The sequence below is a fragment of the Triticum aestivum genome, chromosome 7B (assembly GCF_018294505.1).
Source record: "Triticum aestivum cultivar Chinese Spring chromosome 7B, IWGSC CS RefSeq v2.1, whole genome shotgun sequence".
In the NCBI taxonomy this organism is placed as follows: domain Eukaryota; kingdom Viridiplantae; phylum Streptophyta; class Magnoliopsida; order Poales; family Poaceae; genus Triticum; species Triticum aestivum.
Window position 1 is genome coordinate 387,928,630 of NC_057813.1, and position 5,263 is coordinate 387,933,892.

Here is a 5,263-nt window from a genome sequence, read left to right on the forward strand (position 1 = left end):
CGGCGGTGCATCCAAACCCCGTGATATGATACACTCTATCTATCTATCTATCTATCTATCTATCTATCTATCTATACCTATACTAATTACAGACTCCCAAAAAATTATCATGTTAATTAAAAATCATCAGCCGTTAATCTGGTGGGACTGAATTATTATGGTGTAGATTGACTAAACAATCTATTCATGGTGAGAAAAATCTAATCACGGTCATGTGCCTCCTGCGTGGGGTTAGCCCATTGTATGGCCCAAAAGCCATCCAGCCATCTTCATCTCCGCCTCCTCCCCAAAGTGTTATTTTTCCTCGCTCCTCCCGAAGCTCCGCCATGCCAACCTCGATCTCCGCCGCCACCTCCCACCCCTACCTCTGCGGTGGTCCTGCGCCTTCTCTACCCCGACCTACGGCGGCTCTCCCCCCATCTCGATCTCTGCTCCCATCTCGATCTCTGCTGATGGTCCTGCGTCCTCACCACCCTAACCTCGGGAGAAGCTCCTTCGACCCACTTCCTTCCCCGACCTCCGCTGCGCTCCGGCGTTCTTCACCGTGGTGACGCCCCAATCCATGCCGGGTGCCGGTTGTACATGCTGGATTAGGAGGTTTGTACATGTACGTGTATATATATGTTCAAGTCGAGCTTCGTGAATATGAAGGCCTGTATGATCAAGAATCTATTGCCATCAATTGAATCTCACATGCGTGTGCTAGGTGCTGGAAGAAATACTTCTCTTTTAGTTTATATGGATGTGCTTACGTATATATGTACTGGCACATCTAGCCGGAACATGATTGGGATGTCAGTTTCGCTACTACGCGCCTGTGTCTTCGTGCCATGTGAGTCGCAACTCACGGCCTGTATCAACAGCTTCAATCATATTTCTTCTCTCTTCATAACTAATGTCATCAAATCTGATAGTCGTCTACAGTGGTTTTCCATGTGGATACTGAGATGCATGGCACCATTGTGCAGATACTTGGAGTATATATCTAGCATATCAAGCCACCAGAGACAAGCAATACTTCGTTGAGACAATAACAACAATATGATCGTTTTGTTGTTATTGATGTGGTTGGCACTCACCATAGGTACTCGCTCCCCCATAGATGAACTATTTTATCTCTGTAGCTGTTTATTAATAAAATTGTACATGTATAGCATGCATGCCTTGTGGCTATATAGCAAGTTAAGGTGCCTATGGGGGCTGCAAAAATGGAGGGCGTCGCCGACTCGGATGTTATGTCCTGCTTAAGCATGTCAGTAATGGGTGTCGGGCATGGACTCCACATGGAACGCTCTCTTTGCCACATAAGCGATGGCCTCAAGCCCCTATATGGAAGTATCCAGTCTCGTTGTTCTACCATTTCTCTAGAACAATATGTACAACTTCGACGGAACACCGACCGCCAGTGCTCCACCTGAGGTACACCATTGTACAATCCACATGCCAAACCATGAGTAAAGTAGCAAGCTATTATGTTTCAAATTTTGTTTAGAAGAGCACGTGTTTTGGGCTTTATACTTCCGTCGTGATCTTTTACTGTGTTCCTCCAACCATAGCTTCTATGGTCATTAACTTGCCATATACGGATAGTCTGCAAAGTTTGCAAACAAGAGTGAAACCAATAATGATGATTGATGATTATGGTATGATTGTCGGATTAATAATTCAGTGGAAGAAAGCTATTTTACTGGAAAAGATAAATCCAAATTAAACATAGTACGAATGTACTTCACCTGTAAATTTTTCTTATCATTCTATCATTCCAAAGGTTATATAAGCCACAAAATCACACTGCTGGTCACACTACTAACAGCAGGTCCAAATGAAACCCGAGAAATTAAATTGAAATCTTGGTGACTGCAACAGTTAGGCATGTAGTATGCAAGTTTAGAGATGGATATACCAAGTTTACTATGAACGAAAACATGTCAGCTTTGACAAACAACACACATTTATATTAATTCGGCAGTTCATTAGATATGATCTGCAAGAGTTGGCTGTGATGTATATGTTCTGTATCAGCGCACGGGTAGTTTTAATCTATCATTTTTGCCATTTAGTAAATTCAAGCCCTTAATATGATGCTCTGAATATCATACAGAGTTAGTTTCATATTGATAGTGCATATCACAGTGATTTTTATAACTGAAGTTGATCATAATCATTGTGTACAGAGCATTCTAATGTGGCGTTCAGTAAATTACAGAAAATGGAAGTATGCCTATTTTGTAACATATTGTAGTAAGGTAGCGCCACTTCCAAGAATCAAATGCATTTTATGTCCGGGCAAGTTTTTCCTTAAATGTATACTACAAAGGGATCAGTACTAATTAATTGGCAATTTACTATGTGTCCTTAACTTCTTATACAGAATACATCTCATGCCTTTGCAGAATAAACTTCTCACAAGTGAAATTACTTCTGGTGTTCCAATGTAGCTAGATTGTAGAGAAACATGATAGCATCTTAATAATCTAGTAAGGTATTTGTCGAGCTCCCATTGCATAATATAGAGAAACCACAGAGCTTTTTCTTTAATTCATCGAAAATTGTTTCGCTTCCAGTATGTAATTTGTACAAAAATCATGAAGTGCTTATGCATGCTTGCCTTTTGTTGACAACATAATTTTTTAAGTAAAGTAAAGGACATGTATTTTCTAATCACAATGGTGCATCCAGTGGATAAAGGTGTGTACTATGATAAATCTGTACTCCAGACTATTATTTTCGTTTGTGAAGAACAGACAAAATGAGTAAAGCCCGTGGCAGCCAACCAATTTTGTTACCTGCTCGGAGGAATGCAGGAGTTTTGTATAAATTTCATCCTAATGTAGAATATTTATCTATACATGTGTTTCTGGTGGAAACTAACACATTTTATGCCTAATTTGTACATCTCACTGCAAGTCTGATATAACATAGAACACTAATTAATCATATTCTCTTCAGACTGCATGCATTCATTCTATATGTATTTCGTACATATCTAATGCTGTAGAAGAACTCTTTAGAATCATTGGACTCGAAGTCGTCCATGCCAATGTAATTTACGCCAACATGATGTTTGTACCAGAAAGGATCATGCGTGCTTTCTCCTACCGATTATAGCTTGCTATTGTCACTGATGTAAAATTAAATCTTCATGGCATGCGCCTCTTGCTTCCCACTGTTGCATCCATTTTGAGAAAAGCTATGGAAAGGATATCATTGATATATGTATCTTTTTTTAAGCAACTACCGCTGATATAACTATGACAGATAGTTCGTGCATTGCTACTTTGGTAGCCAGACTTTAATAAAAGGACCAAAATCTATATTTTTAAAAATTAAGCTAATCTTTACTAATCAGTTCTTTTGTTTTACTTTATAGATTGTAAACCAGTTTTTTAATGGGGCCAGATTTTTGGTTGGAAGGAAGAAACTACACTCGCTGGGAGGATTTGGTGGTAATTTACAAGGTCGTGCATCATTTTTCATGTAACTGGTAGTGGCGACCCAAGTCACATGTTAGAATGGATGTTACTACAACATTTCCGTCTAAACGTATGACACTATGATCTTTGCATATATAGTGCACTCCCCCAGTAAATAAATATAAGACGTTTTATAGATCACTAAAGTAGTGACCTAAAACTTCTTATATTTTTGTAGGAGTGAGTAATATGTTCCTACTATTATATGTTTTTGTCATTATTATGAGAAGAGATTAATTAGCATCTCTGAGATACACATTGTCGATGTGATCAAACATGTGTTACATGCCATCTAATGCAACATCATACCACATCTTTCCGTTTTTCGGCACTTATCTGATCTTGCCATTTGTGGAATGGAATTGTTCTCGGTTCAAAATAAGAAACTATTAAAGCTGCTAAGCAGAAGTGCAGAACAAATAAAATTGCACTACACTTTGTTTGAATGTTCACAATTATAACTAGCTATGACAAACGATAACTATACATGTATTTTTTTGGAAGTAGAACTATACATGTTAGATCTCCAATGGTGTATCAACCAAAAAACAATACCACGGAATCTAAGAAGGCAAAAAGAATACTATATAACTTCTATCAAGATAGCCAATTACTCATGTTGAACGGCAAAAAAAAATGTTGTACTATATAACTGATTGCTAAGAAATAAAAGAAGTCCCGAGGTAATGCTGGTTTGAAATCATATGAATATGTAAAATGCCTAATTACGAGTTTCTAATTCAATTCGAATAATCGTGAAAAACTGCTACATATTTTTAACCAGTATTTTATTTTCATGTCATTTGTTTAAAGTATAATATTTCAATTTTAGTATTAGATTGTGGGGACCACTTTTTTCCTCAAATTCCAATGAACATCTAACTGATAAGTTGGCAGGTTGGTCTTGATTTCGGATACTATAGTATAGCTCTTATTTCTTTCGGTTTGTACATAGTACTCCCTCCGTCCGGAAATACTTGTCGGAGAAATGGATAAAAATGGATGTATGTAGAACTAAAATACATCTAGATACATCCATTTCTCCGACAAATATTTTCGGATGGAGGGAGTACTATATATACTTCAAAGGTCGTTATTCGAACATCTGTTGTCCCTCAACTCATTTTCTTTTATATCTTATTACTACACCACCAAATTACAACATATAATGCATGCAATAAGGAACTTATTCAAAGAATATAGTATTTTGTCCTATGGAAAGTTCGAAGGAGTTGAGAACTAAATATGGCTGGATAATACTAATTTGGATATTTTTCTATATCATTATGGAAAGAATTTGTAAAATGAACATACTAAAAATGTCACTATTATGTGTTTTTTCATGCTAGCCCGTACAGCCGCACGTGTTGACGTCTAGATACTGGAATTAGGTGTAGTGATATCACAAACTAAGGTTTCTACAATGACCGTTTTCATCTAATCAGTTGATCTAACATCTCCATTGAAGATAGTTATTAAAGAAAATGAAGATATCTCATTCTAAACTCTGAGTAGTATGAATTGCACCTCAAGAAAGCTAAAGTAAATTAGTAGCATAGCATAAACCAACCATAATTTTAGCAAGGATATATTATATGATATTATTGTTGACCGAAGTGCTAATGCATATACCTATATATCATTGGCCTTTAACAGCTAGGATTTAACGGTTTGCAAAAACGCCACTCCGATGTAACACTATGAATCTAGATATTTATTTTCCAATTTTTATACTTATAGTAAATATGATATACACTCATGTTATATATAATAGCCATTTCGTACAGTTA

General features: G+C 37.0%; 1 long non-coding RNA gene across 3 annotated transcripts; it reads left to right on the forward strand.

The window, feature by feature from the left end:
* The first annotated feature begins 260 nt into the window (after positions 1–260).
* On the forward strand, positions 261–3,723 carry LOC123161394 (uncharacterized). 3 transcript variants are annotated; one of them, XR_006480689.1, is made up of 4 exons: positions 261–607; positions 707–832; positions 969–1,084; positions 1,155–3,723. It is a non-coding gene; the product is annotated as an uncharacterized lncRNA (long non-coding RNA). The 3 variants fall into 3 exon arrangements; XR_006480690.1 differs by having other exon boundaries at positions 261–597; XR_006480688.1 differs by having other exon boundaries at positions 261–832.
* Positions 3,724–5,263: the final 1,540 nt, after the last annotated feature.